The 20,834-nt window shown below is 38.9% G+C and overlaps 1 protein-coding gene across 1 annotated transcript in view; it reads right to left on the reverse strand.

The window, feature by feature from the left end:
• erfl1 (Ets2 repressor factor like 1) overlaps positions 1-11,104 on the reverse strand; it is a 30,296-nt gene extending 19,192 nt beyond the window's left edge. The window contains exon 1 of the mRNA XM_084435486.1: positions 11,041-11,104. The gene's annotated coding sequence lies outside the window, so the exon portion shown is untranslated. The remainder of the gene's footprint in view (positions 1-11,040) is intronic.
• Between the last annotated feature and the right edge of the window lie 9,730 nt (positions 11,105-20,834).

A 20,834-nucleotide genomic window follows, 5' to 3' on the forward strand; every position in this document is an offset into this window, starting at 1 on the left:
CTGCTGCTAACTCCAATACTCATTAAAACAGTGATTGACAGGGACTGAGTGTGTCCATTTTAAATTAAGAAAGCCTTGGTGAGCAAGTAAAGCACCACTGAAGGGAGATAATATTGGAAACACTGTAATGTTGATTTCACTTGGCTTAATCAACTGATAAATTGTTATAACTTTTACTTCTAATCTGGTCTTTTCGATCTTCGCACAGCTAGATGCAAAACCTTTAAAGAATAAAAAAAAAATCACTTTTTGTGTTGAATGGAAGAGTCACATGTTTAGAGTGACATTAGGGAAAGAAAATAATGAAAACCATTTTGGGGGAAAATATTTATATACACTTTTTATACTTTCGCACATATGGACAAACTCAAACGTTGGTTTAAATTAACCTAGAATTTAGGTTCATTTAAACCAACGGCTGGGTTTCACCATATTTTACCCAAACATGGATTGAAACAAACCAGGATTTTTTAAATCTGAGGATCAATACTTTTATACTTTTGCACTGTGGAAAAAATAATAATGATAACTTTATGTCTTTTTGTGGTTAAGGGGAAAAGTTGGCACACCACAGCTCCAAAAATAGAAAAATATTTATGTCATGTTCTCACCACAGGTGACGTTTCGAGCCCAATGGCTCTTCATCAGAAGTGGGAAAAGTTGGCAATAAACCAATTAACCATGAATGGGACACATAAAAAAAAAGAATTATGAACCTAACAAAATCAACCTAAATGCAAATAATTATTCAAAATGATTTACCTAAATAAATACAAACTAAACTTAAAACAAAAAACTTTTCTACATTGTTTTGGATGAGATAGAACAAACTGAAAAGGAGAGTTTAAGTTCTATTATCTTGAGCCAGTTGAATGTGAATATTGATATGTTTTGAAACATGCTGCTTTGAAACGATGTGTATTGTGAAAAGCGCTATACAAATAAATGTGAACTGAATTGAATATGTTACATTTGAATATAGCAAATTATTGCAATAACCACAAAGCAGGAATCTATCCTATTTACTTTCAGAAACAGAAAGTGCCTTATTCGCCAAGTTTTAACACACTTAAGGAATTGGATTGGGTTTACATTTTTTTTAACTCTTTTTGTTCATACAATGAAAGTTAATGGGATCCAAAACAACACTGGCCCCCACTGACTTTCATTGTATGAACAAAAATCGAAATATTTTTCAAAATATATGTTCCACAGAAGAAAGAAAGTCAAACATTGGTGCATTTCCCAAAAGCATTGTTATCAACTATGGTCGCAAGTTCTGTCATTACCAACAGGGGCGGACTTTACCATTAGGCAAAGGTCGGCAATTGCCTTGGGCCCCGAGCTACCTAGGGGCCCCCAAAATGCCCTATTACCTTATGCTTAATTTATTTTATTTTATTTTTATATGTTTCTAAAACTCCATTTGCGAAAAATGGCATCAATCATTAGTGTCGCAGACAGGAGGGGGCCCCCCCGCCTCACTACATTGGACTATTCCATTATCTTACTTTTACTGCGCAACTGCGAAAGTGACAAGGCTGTGCCAAAAAACTGACGGAGAAAAAGAAGTGATTGACAGACAGAGTGTACAGAGTAGTAGACAGAGTAAAAATGAAGTGAAGCTAGCTACCCAAGCGGTGCTGAAAAAAGGAGGAAGCGGGAGGAAAGCAAAAAGTCCGAAAAAGTGCGCGGCGCGAAAGATAAACAAAACGCAGTAACAGGAGGACTGGGAAATAGAGCAATTGATCCCCAGAGCAAGACGAGTCTAAACGCGAAAATTTAACGTTTCGAAGTTACCCAAGCCGCTCAAATAAAATAAAAAAAGTGAAAAGACACTGATAAGTATTTGGGAACGCTGCCAAAGATGACAAACTTTTTTATGGCTACTGTTGGGGATACAGATCAGGAACAACAATGTCCAACGCACAGAAAAATCGTGAAGCAAAGAGGACACGGAGACCGACAGACAAAACTGAGCAGTTTATGAATCATGATATTTAAAAAAATCTCAGCTCTCAGATTCTGTCAATACTATTACGAAATTCAAACAATAAATACCGTTTTGCCGTTTTAATGTGACATGACAGATTCCTATAGCGGCACGTGAACTGGTCTAATTCTAAAAACTACCCAATAGTAAATAAACACGAATTAACAATGTTGAAAGATACCGTATAACTTACCGAAATGTATATTCCTCATTCATAATATCGATCAATAAGTGTTTTTCAACCGCGGAAAGAGGTAAAACAGCTGGAGAACAATCGTCACATAACATTTACCCCAGGAAAGCCATTTAATTGGCTAGAAAAAAAAGAGCTATAGAGAGTATTTGGCTAAATATGTGTACTATATTACTTATTTTAACCTTAAATTATACCAGCTGATAGGGCTTCTTTTTTTTTTTTTTTGAGAAAAAGTAACGCCTGCCTTGTGAAACGTTACCTAATATTTATCCAAATTAGTCAATATTGAATCAAATCACAAGAATTGAAATGGTGAAATTTGCCAAAAAAAAAAAAAAAAAAAACCTTGCTTACCAGAAATTGTACCATGTAAACATTGTAACATGTTTCTGTTAGGAGTAAAGAAGTGTATGCAGGGTTTAAAGGGGACGTTTCTTTCTCCTCTCTAACCTTAACTTCCCCGTATAGCTTTACCTGCCTATCCACCATTCAGTCAGTACATCTTTTTTTCGTTCTCTTTTAAAGATTGGATGGGGAGGGGAGGGGCCCATAGCCTACCTTCGCCTTGGGCCCCCGATTTGCTAAATCCGCCACTGATTACCAACATACAGTAGGTCAATGATTTGGTTTAATTTGCTGCAACTATAGTTCCAATGAACATTTGCAAACAGCATCGCAACCTTGTGTGGTTGAAACTAAAACTACTCTCGACCTGCGGTTAGAACCATGTTAATATGAACATGCTCTTGGACATAATAAGCAAGCTAACATTTAGTGCATTCTATATCGTTTATCCCATTTAAATATATACATTTCAATCTATATATTTTAAAGTATCAACAATGAGTGTGCATGTGCATAAATACGTAAGGTAACCCCTGAGCAAGGCGTAGAGCTAGGGAACCCACGATGAATCAAACATCAAATAAAACGACGAGAACAAAAAAGTGAAGTAGGCCTCCTGCCATGCACGTTAGAGTAGCAGTAATCTGACATTAATTGCAATCTGGAATCGATTAATTAGCAGAAGATATTACTCCACCACCTGCATGTGAAGTCATTAGTCCTAAATTGTTGAACCAGCATGGTTCTGGTTTGGGGAATCAGTTGTGACTAGTTCATTTCTCCAACGATACATCATACTATGGTAGTCAAGCAGCGACTTATGTTGTTGTATGGCAAACGCACCCCAGGTTTGGAATGCCATGAGGGTGAGTAAATGCTGACAGGATTTTCATTTTTGGGTGAACTATCTCTTTAAGTTAAAATTCTCTCATAAAATAAGAGACATTGTTCTAAAATAAAACACACATTTTTAAACTATAGGGCCACCCACAACCTCTTTCACACATAACTCTTACTACCCTTTGTCTTCAGTCAAACTCGGGACCTTATTTCCACTCTTGTACCCCCCCTCCTCCCCCTCAACCAAACAGCCCACCTCTGCGCGTGTCAAATCGAATCTCCACCACAGCGCCTACTACACCCGCTGTGTCCATGTATAATACGTCATACACACAGGGAGTGTGCGATGACGGATTACTGAATTAGACGAATAATGACACCTGACACTTCTGTTACCGCTCCCTGAGCTGCCACAGCCAGCGCCGCAGCGCCGGTAAATAAAGACCAGAGATGAGGAAATACAGAGAGAGATGAACAAGGAGGGGGAACAGCAGGGAGATGAATGGAGAGAGCAAATGGAGGTGTGTAGGCCTATATACAAAGAGAGATGGAAGGGAAAACCGAAGACAAAGAGAAAAAGAAACTCGACAAGTCAGCTAGATGAATGTACGAGGGCATTTTTGTTTGCAATCTGCTTTGTTTCACAATAGTTCTCAATGGCGTACCTCTGTTTTCAAAACCAATAAACCCACGAAAAGAGAGGCTGTGTATTGGCATCAACACAACTTGAGTTGCATGTGATGTTAGTGTGTGGCCTGACCTATAGTGAGTGCACCGAGACCTTGGACTGAAGTTGCTTAGATATGAATGAAACTATCTGCAAGGAATATAATATTCATATTATTAAAGGGATAGTTCCCCCAAAAAATGTAAATATTGTTTTCTCTGTGGCACATAGAAGAAGATATTTTGAACAATGTGTCCTGTTTTTGTCCATATCATGAAAGTCAAAGGGGTCATAAACAACACTGAACCCCATTGACTTACACTGTACAGAGAGCGAAAAAAACCCTAACACATTTATCAAAATATCGTCTTTAGTGTTCAGCAGAAGAAAGAAAATCATACAGATTTGGAACAACATTATAAATGATGACAGAATTTTCATTATTGGGTGAATTGCCCCTATAATGCTATATTAGATGTAAAATAGATGTTGTAAGATATATACATTTAAAACACTTGGATTGGTCTGAGCATCATGCGGCCTACAAAAATAATTACACCATCATACAAACAGTTTTAACAATCTGTCACTGTCATACAATTATGTGTATGAAAATCACATGGCTTCTACAGGTTTAGGGCAACGTGACACCATAACATCTAGAGTATGTGTTTGAGAGAGAGACAGAAACAGAGAAAGTGGGGAGCCAGAAAGAAATATTGACAAAGCCTAGATATACACATAAGTCATTGAGTGTGGCCTGCCTGGCTCTTGTATTTTATAGCTACGCTCTGTGCTGGCGGAACAAGATGACAGCTGAGTTCCTTCAACGGAAAATATGGTGCCTCTCTTGTTTTCTCCGTCTCCCTTCATCGTTCCTGTTTTCTGTCTATCCCTCTTTATATTACTCTGTCACCTCACAATTTTGTTATCTCCCCCTCCTCCTTGTTTTTTTGCTTTCTCTTCATGGTTGCCCTCTGTTCTCTTGCCATGCATGTTATCTTTGTCATCCTTATTGATGCTCATTCTTCTTTCTCTTTACCTCATGTGTCTATTTTTTGCTCTCTGCCATTTCCTCTATTTGTTCTTCGGGATCCTCTGTTTTACGTTTGTCTCATTTATCTCTTCTGATCACTGAACATGTAATATATATACACAAAAAAGTTTGGGGTCGGTAATATTTGTTTTATGTTTTAGAAAGATGTCTCTTATGCTTACCAAGACTGCATTTATTTGATCAAATATACAGTAAAAAAGGCCGTTTTTGCCTTTTATTAGGAAAGGACAGTTGCTAGACAGGAAAGTGAGATAGAAAGTGTTTCATCTGCCATCTTGTAACTTGTAGGCTATAATGGAACTTGTAGCTTCACATCTCTTAATATTCTGTGTACCCCTACCTGTCTAACATTTGATATGAAATATATATATAAGCAACAAAATATTCAAATATAGAAACTTCAAATGCATATTAAATGCATATGAATAAACTCGTACCTTTATGCCTTATTTTATTCACCCTCATTTCTTTTGCCTGTTCCTCACCACTTCCCTCTCACAGTCTCTACATTCCAGCCACCCCTCCCTCCTTCTTCCGCAGCCCGAGCACAGAGCCCCAAGTGTCGGAATCAATTAAGAGAGAGCGCCGTCGCGCCCGTTCCTTCACGGAGGTAAATATTAAACTGCAAGGAACGGCAGTCAGAGAGAGGGAGAGAAAAAGAGAGATAGAGGAGGGGAGAGCGAGCCCTCCGTCCCTAATCCGCCGCATCGATCAGCCGGGGATGAGGGTAATATATTATTTTGACAAGATACGATCCTCCGACGCGCACCGCTATCCCCGGCGATCGATTTCTTTTTCTCTCTCCCTTTTTTCTTTTTCTTTTTTCCCTTCAGCAGTAGGGACACTGCACGCGCACCTCTGTTTTGTTGTTAGTCGCTGTGTGTGCAAGTGTGACTGAGCGAAACAGTGTGAAGCCAACAATGGTTGAGGAAACGCCTGGAGAAAACTTCTCATCTGAGCGGCACAATCTCAGCGTCTCGACAAAACGATAGCAGACGTGAAGCCTTAATAACGGCTTTACGGTGTCGTCTAAGGAACATACATTTCAAAGTGATCACCCAGTTTCCTGGTCGTCAAAACAGTTCATAAAAAGGCAAAGCCATTCACTTGTGATATAAGCAGAAGAGTATATGACAAAACTTCCAAAATGAAGGAGCTTTTCCCACCAGAGATTTCCATATTTTGGAGCCAAGTCGCCTGGGTGATGCTGACCAATTGTAAAGTTAAGTGTCTGGCCCCTCCGGTCCCCTGTGCTCTTTTGCCTTCCCTCCATATCGCTTTGTAAACTGTGTCTAAATGCTAAATTCCCAGATCAATTTTTTTCATTCAACCTCTCCCCCCCATCCCTTTGTGCCCGCTGCCCCCTGCCTCCGCCTCCGAAGTGTATTGAAGTTCACTGTCTCTTTGCAAACGCAGTCTGCAACGTTCTCGCGAGTGTGTGTGTGTGTGTGAACAAGCACACTGAGATTTATAAATCTGTAAAGGCAGGTAAATGCAGAAATATCTCCTAAATCAGCTTGTTTCATAATTTCAACCACTGCTCGGCAGGCCGCTCTGCCTCACAGAGAACTCAGGCACCAGTCCCAATCTTTCGTTCACTCTCTCCCGTTTTTATTGTGCCATTTTCTGCCACTTCGGCTGCTGTGAGGGAGTCAGTAATGCAGTCACTGTCCCTCTGCAGCCCCCTGCTGTGTGTGCAAGTGACTTGGCCTGTAAGGAGAGGGGGGAGACGCAGGGTCAAGGTGAGCTCTAATACACTATTGATCCGCCCCAATTGAAAACCTGATGGAAATTTTACCCCCCTCCCCTTTTCTCCTTCCCATCTGTGTATCTCTGTCTTTCCCTTGTCTTTCTTTTTTTTCTGTCTCCCTAGTGAACAACTTCTTCTGTGCTTCCTCCTTTTTTGCAAATTAGATCCTACCCAGAGGCTGTCTTTGTGGCATCTTTTTCTCTCATGTTGTCCCCCTTCTTCTTCTTTGTCCCCTTTTACATTTTACATTTTAGAGACATCTAACCCAGTTCCTTTTTTTTTTTTCTCTCATTCAAAAAGAGACTCTCACAAAGAGACCTTCTTGTTTGTCTATTTGAAGAATTGCATGTAGTCTTTGAATGCCTTTAAACTTGAGTAAGTATATATGTGTGTGATTGAGTCTATAAGAGCACACACACACACACACACACATTGACACACCGTGAGCAGTGTGGCAGTATGGTCACCAGTGCAGTGTATTAAATGCCACTGTGGGTTTGGCCTCAGGGCTGCACAGCGATCCCTCAGCAGGAAGAGCCAGTCGATAGCACTCCATCCTGGTCAACAATGAACAACGCTCCACAAAATCTATGTCAACACTTTTGTATTTTCACTTTGGGTAAAGTGGAAAATGAGACGGACTTCATCCGTCACGTTTTAAAATTATCTCTCTCTTTCTAATGTAACTAATGTGGACCACAGATGCAAATTAGCTATATACACTGTAAAAAAGAATGTGGTTCCATCTTAAAAAAGTAAGTGTTTGTGCTGCCTTAAAATTTTTAGGTTTAGTCAACTTAAATATCCAAGTTGTCATTGAGTACAACTTTACATTTCAAGCTGACTAAACTTAAATTTTTAAAGATGACACAACAATTTAGCTAACTCTGGCACAACATCTGTGTTGTGCATGGTCCCTGTTAAATAAATGAAATAAAATGCAACTATTAATATGGTGCAACCAATAAGACATATGTCAGGGTTGGGCAATATTCAGAATTGAAGAACTGGCTCCCTTTCAATTAACGAGTGTGAATCTGACTGAATTGGTCACAAACAGAAAGTTGAATTGAAAATGACAGGAAGAGGAATCTATCTATCTATCATCTATCTATCTATATCTATCTAGGCTTATAAACTTTCAAACTTCAAAGCTTTTTTCAAAACTTTCAAATGAGGCCATGTCAAGTCAACATTTAAAGTTTGCCTCACTTTAAAAATGAGTTCTTTGAATTTCAGTTCACTTGAATTCGGATGCAATTCTGCATCCTGTTTGCTGCCTCAACTCAAATTCAGCAACTTAATTGAAAATGCACTTTCAATTCAATTTTGAATGGCGCATAATCCTGACATATGTAAACGAGTCTTAAAGTCACAGAAAGCCTTAACGATTCTGTTCCCCAACAATGGGTGGTCAACTTAAAGACTAAATTAGATCTGAACATGTTTTTTTTTTTTTTTTTTTTTTAAATCATAGGACTCTGAATCTGAGTTTCACTCTCCATTCAGCATCTCTCTGCTTTGACCTTTCCCTGCTTGCATAGTTGTTAATTACTTTGTAGAACAGACTTGTGTGATAAAACTGTCTCTTTGAGTGCATGCAAGAGCTTCCAGGTGTGATTTATGTTCTGTTGTGTATCTGTCAGGTGGTAGCGCTATCTGTACCACAATCTCCCCATGGACGCAGAAACATTACACATGTGGTGAGGCCCTGTGTCGACCTGCAGCCCGTGATACACATCTGTAACATCAATGACAATGATGCACACTAAGGATGAGGAATGAGACAATGCTGGACAGAAAGACTGAAGCATTGGGGACAATAATCAAGGTTGTTCTGTGTCTTACTCCTTACTCCTTACACAGGTTGTATGTGCTAAAGATCCAAATAAACCCAAAATAATCACATTTTCTCTTTCTCTTTTTATCTCGCTCTCTCTTTCTCAGTCTCTCTCTCACAGAGTCTTAGCTTAATTGCTTTTAAACCGGATTAATGACTGACCGGGGACATGTTGCCTTAATCTCCGCTCTTGTAAAGCTGCTGTTTCTCAGCTGTGCCTTCTCTCTTTCCTGTCCTCATCCATCCTCTCAACCCACTTACTCTTCGTCTCCCTCTCCCGCACTTTACCTCAGTCACCATCAGTCTCCCCGTCCGTCTATTGCTCCGTCTTTCCCAAGCAGTTTCTGATTCTTCTGTACATTATAACCCAATCCTGTTATGCCATTAGTCTCTCTGTCTCGCTTATTGTCTTCGCTGATACATTCTTATCTTTTCCTTTCATCTCTAGCTCTGTCCGAGTTATGAGCTCACTTACTCATAAGTGCACACACACTCAAACCCCTCTGCTGTGTGTGTACGCTGTAGTCGTGATGCATGGCCAGTCGTGGAGTCTTGTATTAGCACATGTCGATGGGAGACTGTCATTGCCTCCTAAGTGTTTTGGCAATACGGGATCTGCTGTCATGCCAGTGCAACTAATCTCAATCGAATTACATTGAGCTGGTATTGAGATGGTGAGAGAGGACAAGAGTAGGAGGCTGTGTACTTGACTAAGCTCCTCTCATGGCCAACAAGTGTTAGGGTGTGTGTTTTCTAGAGTCCTTCATATGAAAAATAATAAAAAGCTATACCTTTTCTCTAAAGTGAGGTTCATTGAAATTGCCATATTCTCACGCACATGTCATTTCAAACCTGTTTGACTGTCTTCTACAGAACACAACAGAAGATATATTGAAGAATGTTTCAACTGAATTATCCCTGAAGGGTGATCGGGCTTTCTCTGTCGCTGGTCCTAGATTGTGGAATAATCTGCCATTGGATGTTAGATCTTCCTTGACTCTTAATGTTTTTAAGGACCGCTTAAAATCGTACCTGTACTCTTTGGCATTTTAGTACATGGATGTTTTTATGTTGCTTTTTATTGCAATGTACAGCACTTTGAAACTACGGTGGTAGTCTGTAAGGTGCTAGGCTATATAAATAAATAAACGAAACAAACTGATTTTGTCCATATATTGAAAGTCAGTGGGGTCCAAAACAACATTGGACCACAATGACTTATTATATGGACCAAAAACATTTTTCACAATATCTTTTTTTGTGCATGTTTAGAACGTTATGAAGTGAGTAAATGATGACACAATTTTCATTTCATGGTGAATTATCCCTTTAAATAACCAAGGCTTTAATTTGAAGTACTGATAAAATGTATTTAGAATTTAGCTTGGCTTTGTTTCTCTCTACACTCTCCGATCTGTTCCAAAAGCTTAAAATGTCTAACTTCTGAACTCTTTTATTTAACCTACACCCTCTCGTCTACATTAGTCTCTGCAACTTTCTCTCAAGCCTACTGTCTCTTTCTCTCTCGCAGACATTTCTATCTCCTCTTCTCCCCTGGCAGTTGCCGTCAGGATTAAACAGTTATCTCGTAGGCCCTCTATCGCCCCTAAATACTGCGGATGATAAGACTCACTTGGATTTGTCAAATTGGGCACCATCGATTAAATGACCTTTCCTTACTCTCAGGCTCCCAGGCACTCTCCACACCGTAGACAAGCCAGATAGAGAGATAGATGGATATATATATTGCTGTTATTATTGTGTACACGTTTGTAGCAACCAGGGGTGCACGGGAGGTGGACAAGATAGGAGGGAAGAACACAGTGGGGAGGGAGAAGGGACAGAGCAGGAACTGGGAGGAAAGGAGAGAGATGCCTTTGCTTTTCAAAGTAGTATAAAAACTAAAAAAGTGTTAGCCTAAAGAACACAAAACGTCTATCTAAATGAACTGTAAATTAATATATGTGTCTTTACAATATGTTAATGGTTACAAACACAAGATGAAAGCACAACACAAAGATACAAAATACTGCATAACCATTTCAGCATTTAACTTGTGAGACACATATTTGAAACTATTTTTTAAATGACTTTCACTGCGGGTGACAATATATTTCAGTGCTTACAAATGGAATAACAGATGCTTCGAAATAACCAAAGCCTTATGTTTGGCAACCTGTTGTGAACAAATTCACGATGCGAGTGAATATGAATGATGTGTTTCTCACCGCAGTAGGGTTGGCTAAACAGCGCGTCGCTCGAGCAACATTTACGAAGCAGAATATGTGCGAGATGCAAAATGATGCGAGAGCAGCGAGACCCGTGTGTGTTTGTTTTCGGAGCTGAACTTACCGGCACTCCCAAGTGGCCTCGCCTCAGACGGAAACCAAGGGCCGGAGCCGGCACCGTGGCTGCTGGCTGTAAGATGGACCGAAAATCTCTGGGCTTTATCTGATCCACTTCGAAGAGCAAAGATTGTGCCGTTCCGTGCAGTAGGCTATAATTGATGCGCTGAAACGGAAAAATAATTTGTTGATAAAAAAAAAAAAAGTTTACAAAACGTGTTTTACTCATTTTTTACTCTTCTTTTATTGATAAATTAGGCTATTCTTCTTAAACAAGCATTGTGGGTAGCTAAAATTGTAATAGAAGGACATGTTAAACAGCGTCATTACATTAATCACTTAGTGTAGGCTATGTGCCAGCAAAGAGCTGGAAAGCTTTCCTTCCGAGAATTTCCTACGAGTAAGATGTCTGTGTAATTTTGTTCTGCAAATTTTATTCAATTCGTAGGCTATAGCTACATTTCTATACACCTTAAAACACATGTTATCGAACATTTCGGATAAAAAAAGCTGTCGGGTAATATGCAGGGTAAAATTGTGAATAGGCAAACGAGTAAAAAGTAATTAGGCTACATGGTTATATTTACTAATAACATACTCGCAGTTTCCTAAGTAGCCTAATTTTCATATAATTATCCCATTGAGTAATTTTACAAAGCGACATTGGCCTGAAGTCCGTTGCAGTAACCGCATTCTGCTAAAATAGGTCTATAAATGCGAAAATGGCACAAGTTTAACATTACACAAGAATAGTTTTTTTTTTTTTTTTTTTTTTTATTATATAAAACTCAATATTGAGTCAGATAATGAGTGCGTTTATAACAGCAGCGCTCAATTAATTCTAAATAAAAAATGCAATCTTAAGACCTTTCTAACATGGATCAGAAGATAGCCTAAAAAATGTAAGCCTATAAAATGTGTTGAATTAGATTTTCCCCCCCAAACTAAAGAGTGTTTTTTAAAACAAGTTTCAGCCGTGACTAGTAAACAGTGAAGCTTTTTTCAATGAAAAATACGGACACATTTTTCACGATGTTATAAATTATAAAGTTTTAGTTTTCTATATGAATGTTTACAAAATGCAAAATACTTTAAAATGGTTTAATTGTATGAAGCTAATTAATTAATTATTTTTAAAATGCTGGCAAATGTTAGCCTATTAGTTCGATATCACGATAACGATATCATCATTATTATGCCTATTATTAACAATCATGTCAGACACATTCTTACATTTACATATTATCATTATCTTCTACAGTAGGCTATGTCTTCTTTCAAGCAATGGAGCATATGACTTAAAACAAAGTTGGCCAGGTGAGCAGTTTCGGTAACGCGGACCAAGCAAAGGCAGTGCTGGGGTGGAGGGAGGGGGGAGTAACTGAGTGATGTGGAGAGGAGAGATATCCCCAAATGCCATTTAATGTCGGAAATATTTCCTACAAATATTGACAGAGAGATAGACGCAGGAGGGAGACGCAGAGGAACGGCTCAGGCGGGCAAGTGATTGAATTAATGGATGTTCTGGATATTGTCCAAAATCGTGGACTGACATCCTGCGGTTAATTACTTTGATTGAAATCAAATAATGTGAAAACACGTAAAGAATGCATTGAACTCGGAAGATGCAATAGGCCCTACATGTTCAAGGACTAAGGCAAGGGTACAGCCTCAAAATGACAATGAGGGATATTTACATCAAGTGACAAACAAAATCACTCCTGTGTGGAAAATCCCCGTGATTCTCAATCAGGTCTTTAAATAGTCTTCACTTTCTTTTTTTTCCCTCTCCAAGTATTTTTGCGAACTAATAATAATAACAGTAATAATAATTATATTATTATTATTATTATTATTATTATAGCCTATAGTCCACAAAAATATATATATAACGTAGCCTATTATGTATAGCCTAGTTCACAAAACATTGCACACAAAAATTACTTATCAAATGTTTAATATTACTCTGCCACAATAGGTAAATGCATAGCCTACTTTCAAAGTTAATATTTTAACCAAACTTTAAATTTAACAAATTAAACAAATTTCCAAAATAATCCACGAACCATTTCTAAATAAAAAGTATGCTAAATATTATTTCCAACGAAAGCTTATTTTAATAAATTGTAGCCTATTTAATTTTTTTTAAAAAACGCTGTTTACAATCACTATAACAAAAACTTATTTTTTTTGTTTTCGTTTCTATTTGAACCCAAAGTAAAAAATAATAATAATAATAAAAAAAATCAAATTCTTTGAACCATCACCGTAATGTTTTTACAGTGCATCTTGCATACAAGTCATATGCAAAGCATTTCTATGATTTTCTTCAACACTTTCAAGATTTAGTACAGTGCTGGAACTCATTAAATGGTCACAAGCGAACTTTCGAGATGAGCCGAGTCAGGGCTGTAAAGTAAACGAAAAAGAGCAAAAACAAAACCCGAGCACCCGAGTTTTCAGAACTCGCAAGATTTAGTGAATAATTTAACAAATCGAAACAAAATATTTCGGTTGATTTAAAAAAAATATATATCTCTGGATAGATCAGTAGGAGGTGCATCTGAAATGGTTAAAGCTAAATATCTGTTTATTGATTTATAAACACTTATCAAAAAAATGTTGCAAGTAATAATTGATGAGATATCTACTGTGCTAACATATGCATCAAAGATCGGCCGTGGTAGACATTTTTATGCAAAGAACTAACCGAATTATGGATCAAATACAGGCTCGGTCTATTCTCTTAAATATGTTGTAACGGGTACACATTGAACAGAATGCTTTAAAGTTTTGCTGCAGCTGAATTTTTGCGCAGGTAAAAAAAAAAAAAAAGTTTCCAAGTCCCATATTTCTGACAATGTTAGGCCTAAACCTAAATTTATCCACACAAAGGATATTCAACATTAAACGTAGCATGACTAATAGGGCTATTATAAATAAAATAACATTTAAGCATACTCATTCTGACTCACTCTTCAATTAATATTTCAATTATAATTAGGCTAATATTCTAGGCTTCCATTTCCAAAACTCCCAAATTTCCCAGCACATAATAAATCAAAACCATCAACTAAACGAAAAATGTATCGAAATAAATATGAGTAGAAAGTGAATTTTGTCCTCCTCTCGCAAGCATTTGACCAGTGGCCAACATGACAAGAATGAATGAATGGAGCAGCACACGTTATGCACTTGTGAGAGTAAATTGAGCTTGGTCATTTGGCAGATCGAAGGGATACACACACACCCGGCGCTTAGTCCACATTAAACGTCTCTAGTTGCCGTGAGAGTGACTGTTTAATTGACTGATTGATAGTGTGGCGTGTAGGTGAGGGCTCAACGAACAGCGTTAACAAATAGAGACACTTAACAGCTAATCCGACGTGGCACGAACCGCACGAGCGAGGCTGTTTGCGAGTGTGCACGCGGATGTCAGCGCTTTTCAAAATTACACAAAACTCAAAGGATTTGTCATAGTTTCCTTATAATGTAGGCTATATTGTATTTCCTTATACTGTAATTTAATAAGATTGTACGAAAACACATCTTTGTTTTAATAAATGAACCAGAAACGTACTTTTAAATATTTACGATAGGCCTAATAATACTAAAAATAATTAAAACTTAAAAAAAAAAAAAAAATGCACCCATAAAATATGAATAGCCTATTTTTTTAAACCAACAAAAAAGTTCAAATTCCACTTTGTGAAATCATCTTGTCATCATAAATGTTTTTATAAAACAGTGCAGATGACATACCTCAGCCTTTCCTGATCGTGTTCTCCAACCGTCCAAAGTAGAAACTATCTAACCCGTGTGCGCTTTCACTCTCCTGGTGTGTGATCCGGGGGCGCGCGGAGCCGGGATCCGTGGAAGCACCTCTACACTAATAACCACGACCGAGGGAACTGAATGAGAGGGAGGGAGGGCGCTGAGGAGGTGTGCATCTCTCGGTAAGTAGTTAATTAGTAAATCCCCATTCGCTGTGCCTCGGGTCGGTTTGTTTTCCCCGGTCGACAAGCCGAGAGGAAAGAGAATTTGAAGTAGGATTCGACCCGTTTCCGCTCCTCTGTCTCGTATATGAAGTGCGTGTGTGTATGTGTGTGTGTGTGTGTGTGTGTGTGTGTTGTCCTCCCTCTCCACCCTCCCTCCCTCCCTCTCTCTCTCTCTCTCTCTCTCTCTCTCTCTCTCTCTCTCATTCTTTTCGCCAGAAAATCCACTTTACTCTCGTCCTAACACTCTCGCATACGAAAGTGGCCCTTTCGCGATTCTCCGATAGTGTTCATTTTGCTTCTGGACCTTATGTCCAATGTCCAAGCTACAACTTTCATCTTAACATTCAGCCACATGCACTAAAATACTTCATGTATCACACTCCCATTACCACCATTAAAAGACAGTGATTTACTTTCAGTTCGTAAAATGTAGCCTATTAAAAACAACAACAACAAAAATGATTATTTCATCAACTCCTCAAGTCAAGCTGCAGGCGCTAGTGAGTGAGTCTATACTTCTATTCCTAACACATTTGCCTGTTGGTGCATGAAATGAAAAAGCGTGCTAAAAATGTTGAAGCCATTTCAGGACTTGATCTTAATCTAGGATTATATCATTTATTTAACTGTCATACGGATAAAAACCTCAACACTTGAAGTGCAAACTGGCATGCATCCCGATTCTGGATCTCGAACAGAAGTAAACATCACTTTAAGTCTTCACGGTCTTTTTCAAGCCATTGACTGCAATTAACTAACAAACTTAAATGACTTAATTGATCGACTACGTAATAATCCATTAGGTAAACCTATGGAACCCACTGGGGTGTGGAAGGAGGCACATGATGAGACTATGAGCGGATGCATACAGAGAATGAAATGAGAGAGATGGATTGAGTAGCGAAAGTATACAGTACTGCCAATTATGAAGTCTCAAACAATATTAAACTGACTTGTACACAATCCCATCATGCACCTCTTTATCGCCCCCTAGTGAACACAATGACTGCAGAGGGTTTCAAGTCCAGTCTCATGTGAATCAGAGTTAAAAAAAAAAAAAAGAATAAATAAAATAATGTGTGTGTGTGTGTGTGTGTGTGTGTGTGTGTGTGTGTGTGTGTGTGTGTGTGTGTGTGTGTGTGTGTGTGTGCGCGTGCGTGTGTGCAAGTGTGTGTGCAAGTGTGTGTGCGCTTGTTTTTCTATCCTGGTGGGGACTTCAACCTGAATGCACACTGACTTATGGGGACTCCGTGGGTTACCTAAATTGAGGTCCCCATGAGGAAACAAGCTTATGAGTCATGCAGAATGAGTTTGTTTTCTTCTTCTTTTGAAAATGTAAAATTGCAACGTTTTTTGTGATGAGTAGGTTTAGGAGTAGGTTTAGGGGTAGGGTTAGTGTAAGGGGCTAGAATATACAGTTGTACAGTATAAAAACCATTACGTCTACGGAGAATCCCCACAAAGATAGCGAAAGAGATGTGTGTATGTGTGTGTGTGTGTGTGTGTGTGTGTGTGTGTGTGTGTGTGTGTGTGTGTGTGTGTGTGTGTGTGTGTGTTTAAATGCTTTATGAGGACATAAATTTGTATAATTACACGGGTATTACACTGGCATTACAACATAAACATGGTTATATGAGGACCTTTCCTGAGTCCTCATAATTAAAATGGCTCAAAACAATGTTTTAAATGTAAAAATGCAAGGTTTCTGTGATGGGTAGGTTTAGGGGATATAATATAGGCCTACATTTTGTACAGTATCAAAATAAATATGTCTATGGAAAGTCCCCATAAAACATGGAAACCCAACACGACATGCACACAAACACAAACACACACACACCAGCATGTCAACATCGTGGGTTTGATTTAGTAACACAAACTGGTTACTTGGAATGAACTAAGTTGCATCTGCCAAATGTTCAATGACAGGATGCGCATACGACCCCAGACACATGTAATAGACCTTAATGTTCGGTGTATTACAGGCCTCTCAGATGTCATTATGAATGCAAGGTGCGTGGTTTGCTCTAATGTCAGTGACTGGTGACAACTGATGGTGCATCTATTAGGTGGGAGGGGGAAGACTGACCTATCCCATTATCAGTGATTGAGGTTATTCGTATAGGTAGAGCAGAGATTTTTAAAGCTCACTTTGCACTGTATGGATTTACTGTCCACTTCCTTACTGTATAGTTTATTACTTTACAATGTGGATCCGATTCACAACCACATTATGTTGGCAAAGGACGAATTGTGCTGCTGTTGTACAATCAAGTTGAACTTTTGCTGTTGTATAATCATGTATAATCATGCACAATCCCCCCCAAATCCAAAAACATACTATTTTAGATACTAATAGATACTGTTTATTTGCAATGGGCAGAGAAAGAGAGAGGCCTCTGTACATCCTTAGACACAAATGGATAGAACAAGGAACAACAAATAGAAAGAGAGGCAGAAAGAAAAGGAAAGAAAAGAAGAAGAACAGACAGGCTGTAAGAGAACTGAAGAGAGGGATGGGAAAACGAAGAGAAAAGGAGAGGGAAAGAGAGCAAGAAAGAGCTCCAGTCCCCAGTCTTAATCTGAGCAGGTCTGATCAATAGCCCATTTCCCATTGTTGCCAGAGCTCTTCGATCGCTACACCACCGAATTAACACACCCACTTTAATCTGAGGGGGAGACGGGCCCCATGGGTTGGGGGTGGGGTTGTTGTTAGGTGCTGAGGTTCAGACTGGTCTGTTCGAGGGGTTGGAGGGCTATGGGGGGCAGGGGTAGCAGCTGTGGAGGCATCCTCAAATGAAATCAAATCTAATTGTTATCACTGTTGGGCCTGGTGTTATTACTACTACTGTTTGCAATTATCTTAACTGCATCGCCTTTTCTGGGCTGCCTCTCTCTCTCCAGCAACAGAGCATGAGGTAAACTGGACATTTATAAGCGCTTTGAAAGTATTAGGCTGGTGGTGATTATGATAATTGTTACCAATGGATGCTCTAGTGCTGGTAAAATAGCAATAGCCTAAACAGCTAAAAGTAAGATTAGTGCAACCAGATTGTGTGTATGAAACGTCAGAAGTCAATACATCACATTTGTTTTGTGATGTTCACTACACCCACTGGCCCAGTCTAACGAGGAATTTTAGACCGTACAATGTCATCGACTTGTACAGTAAAAGTAGTTGTTTTGTTGATCAGGCCTCATTTCCCTAGGGAGTAGCTGAGTAGAGTGCATACAAAAGGACATGTCAATTGCAAACACATTTACAGGTGAGCACAAAGTGCAACAAACAACATCTCTCACTTTCTCATTCACATGATTTTTTTTAAAACTGACAAAAGATGCTATAGTTTGATGTGCACTGACGTCCTATAAAACACTTTACGGGCAGACAGTTTTATTTATTTAAAAAAATATATATATGAATAACTTAGGTGAGAGTCATTCACCTTCTTGAGAACAGAGAGGCCTTTATTATCTCATTCAAAACACTTTCTGTTCCTTGATTGGACGAAAGTTTGGACTGGTATAAAAATCTGCACCAAAATCATGAATAAAATCAATCTTGTGTTATGTCAAAACAACACTCTTTCAAGCACTACATTATTTGAAATGTGCTTGTACTTATGGTCCCGGGGCATGGCAACTACATCCCCAATAAACGTAGAATTCTTTATTTGAGACAGCATTACTCAACACAGCTTATTTGTCCGGTCCAGCAGCCCACCAGAGCCTGTTCTCGTCACGTTTCCATGTGCACTATTTCATATCAAAGTAATTTTCTCGTTTGCTAAGTGATTTAATTGAGGGTAATTAGGCATGCTTCTCAAGTGGATAGAGCTGTGTGTGGCTAACTTGGGTTAATTTAGCTTCAGTTCAGCTGTGAAATATGGGGTTAAGTGGGAGTAAAAAAAAAAGAAAAAAAGAGTGAGGTAGGGTGGACTGCAATGAAAGTGTTGTGCTATTCCTTTAAACTTTAACATTAAAAATAAAGTTTAGTAGCTGTTTTGCTTCACTCCTACACCTTTGTGTAATATTTTAATAAATATTTGTAAACTGAAAAAGTACTAGGTCTTAAACCTATCAACTGTATGGTAAGAGTCAGTCACTAATAGCAACAAATATAATCTGTCATCAGATCAGCCCACTGCACAGATATCACTTACAGCACCTAGCTAAATAAAACCAGTATCCTGATTTTCGTTAACTCTTACTTAAACCTCTGGAAGCCCATAAATGTCTCAGAGCTATAAAAGGAATGAGGAATGATGTGGCCATTGACTGTAGAGCAGTGTGCTGTCATCACTGCAATGAATGGGGGAGAAGGGCATATTCAAGTAAAGCATTATGAGTGTTTTTATCCTCACTGGAGCAGTAATGAGTCTGTTACACCCCCCATAAATTTTGGCTTATAAGCTTAGCAGACATGCCTGTGTGCCTGAGCTGAACTCAGAGAGAACTTACATTCCCCATCATGTCTAACCAGAGCTACAAACACAACATAGGCTAATATTACAAAAAGACTTAATGACATCCTCATAGGCACTTAATATTAATATTCTGCTTCTGAAGATATGCCTATCTTCAGTCGTATTACCATTCAGAAAGAAGAAACACATAGTGCCATATACTTTGACTTTTCACATTGTTGTAGGCCTGACGACCAGACCTAGTGATAAGTGAGAGAGAGAAAGTGTTTAAAAACAGCATTCTGGCTGCTATAAAAGTACATGGTTCAAGTATATTGTTTAGCTAAAGCTGATTGCAATATCTAGCCTACTTAAAATACAAAATATACAGGCCTACATTAAAAAAAGAAAAGAAATAGAATATCAAATGAAGGCACATATTCAAAATGTCTTTACCACTTGTCTTGTTTGTAGATTAGAATAATGCAAAGCATTATAGCATTATAGTTTTGATACGTCTAGGATGTAGTTATAGCCTAGGCTACTCTTAAACCTTGAATTAAGACGGATCCAACACAAACTTAAAACTTCAAAACAAAACATGCCACCAACCAATAAGCGCAAGGAATCGTCACCATTAAAGCAATCGCTTGGCATGTGCAGGTGTACCGCGCATCACCTTTCAATTCCCCTTCCCTTCTCGCCCTTTCCCATAGCGCCGTTACGCACCCCGCAGCTATAAAACGCCACACGGGGTAATGTGACACGTTTTTCTAATCATCGTCATGAAAAGTAAAATGCTGTCTGCAACAGGGGCAAATTCACAGACACCCAAGGTGGGAGCATCATTTCATGCTCTCTCAGTCACTCACTACGGGCAAGCTATTTTCCCTGTAAATGAACATTGTTTTGAAACAGGATCTGCACTCAAACAGTCAAAAAGTAGAGAGCTTTACTCACCTGCCACTGCGCAATCACATCGACTTAACACTTGGTTTTCCGGGATCCCGTGGATAGCATTAAGTTGGTTTTTATCTCTCCGAATTATCGTTCAAAAGAAGGCACAATGTTGTGATAATGCGGATAAAGCAATAGCACGACGAGTGAGCACGAGACAAAACACAAATGTAAACACAACAGAGAAGGACAAGAAAAAAAAGTGTTCCCTTTACGATCACGAATTTGGTAATAAAATGACGCCCACCCCATAGGTTTCTGTAGTCCCTCGCAAGCCCGCCTGCAAAGTGTGCAGGATGTGTTGAAAAGAGTGAGCTCAAACTGAACTGCACCTGACAAGTCGCGCGCTAGTGTTGGCTACGAGTCGCAAGTGGAGCGCGCCGGTGAACAGAGGAGGAGAGAGGGGAACATGTCAGAGGACCAAGAAGATAGGTCAAGGG

This window comes from Rutilus rutilus, assembly GCF_951802725.1.
Source record: "Rutilus rutilus genome assembly, chromosome: 17".
Lineage (NCBI taxonomy): Eukaryota > Metazoa > Chordata > Actinopteri > Cypriniformes > Leuciscidae > Rutilus > Rutilus rutilus.